We start from the raw sequence: 1,724 nt of genomic DNA, 5'->3' as shown, positions 1-1,724 counted from the left end.
GGGGGGGGGGGGGGGTGTCCCTCAGCCCAGCTTGCCCCCTATCACATACTGGGAGCCCTAGGGGATGTCCTACTACCTGCTCCCTGCTCCCCTTGCGGAGTGGGCCTAAGCCACAGTCTGGCCTCCCTTTTTGGGAGTCGACGGGCTGATCAGGGGAAGGCATCAGCACCATCACTGCACTGTTGCAGCCACTGCCAGTCACCGCAACCACCAAGGTGTTTTCATCAACACGGACTCCAGTCCCTTTACCATGAAAAAATGACAACTTTCTTTAGGCATTTTCAAGAAGTGTCTTTCATAGGATATGACATTTCTTTCTTTCCTTTCTTTTCTTTCTTTCTTTCTTTCTTTCTTTCTTTCTTTCTTTCTTTCTTTCTTTCTTCCTTTCTTCCTTTCTTCCTTTCTTCCTTTCTTCCTTTCTTCCTCTCCTCCCCTCCTCTCCTTTTCCTCTCCCTTTCCTCACCTGAGGATATGTTCCATTGATTTTTAGAGAATGTGAAAGAGACAGGGAAAGACAGAGAAAAACATCAAAGTGAGAGGAACACTTTGATTGGTTGCCTCCTGCATGAGCCCTGACCTGGGCCCTGGCCAGGGAGGAGCCTGCAACCTAGGTACATGCCCTTGGTCAGAATTGAACCCAGAATCTGCGTTGGGCAGGCTGAGGCATTATGCACTGAGCCAAACTGGCTAGAGCAGGATGTGACATTTCTTAACCCTCCAGCAGCAGACCTTCTTTTTTTTCTCCAGGAATGTGGTAAAAAAAAAACACCCTAGATCACCTATTTGGACTCTTATTACCCAAGTTACTAAGAATATTACCAGTGACATACAGGGAGCTTAACCAATCAGCAGTCAGAAAATGTGTTTCCTCTGTAGTTCACACCAATTGCTGGTTTGGCCCCTGCCCAGGCCGAACGCCTCTAGTGAGTCATTAGCCCTGGGCCGGAGCACCATCAGCTCCCTGCCACTGTGGCCATCAAGGATCACTGGCTGGCTCTGCTCTGGTTCCCGGCCGCCGCCATCAATGACTGACCCAGGCTTAAAGCCTCAGGCCGAGGCATTAGGCCTGGGCCGGGGCACCCCCAGCTCCCCGCCGCCGCCATCAAAGATCTCTGGCTGGCTCTGCCCCAGTTCCTGGACAACGCAGACATCAACAATCGCTGGCTGGCTCCTCCCCAGCCCAGACTAAAGCCTCAGGCTGAGGTTTTAGGCCTGGACCAGGGTACCCCCAGCTCCCTGCTGCTACCACCATCAAGGATCACTGGCTGGCTCCGCCCCTGTTCCCCGCCGCCACCGCCATCAACCATTGCTGGCTGAACTATCGCTGGCTGGCTCTTCCCTGACCCAGGCCTAAAACCTCTGGCCGAGGCGTTAGGCCTGGGCCGGGGCATCCCCTGCTCCCCGCTGCCACCATCAATGATCGCTGGCTGGCTCCTCCCTGGCCCAAGCCTAAAGCCTCTGGCTGAGGTGCCGCCGCTGCCATCAATGACCGACCCAGGCTTAAAGCCTCAGGCCCGATGCGTTAGGCCTGGGCCAGGGCACCCCTAGCTCCCAGCTGCCGCCCACCATCAACAATCACTGGCTGGCTCTTCCCTGGCCCAAGCCTAAAGCCTCTGGCCAAGGCGTTAGGCCTGGGCCAGGGATCCCCCAGCTCCCCACCGCCGCCATCAATGATCGCTGGCCCATGGGCCCTGGCCCAGGCCTAAAGCCTCTGGCCGAGGTTT

The sequence above is a fragment of the Myotis lucifugus genome, unplaced genomic scaffold (assembly GCF_000147115.1).
Source record: "Myotis lucifugus unplaced genomic scaffold, Myoluc2.0 scaffold_1141, whole genome shotgun sequence".
NCBI classification, from domain to species: domain Eukaryota; kingdom Metazoa; phylum Chordata; class Mammalia; order Chiroptera; family Vespertilionidae; genus Myotis; species Myotis lucifugus.
Note: the sequence above shows the minus strand (reverse complement) of the source record.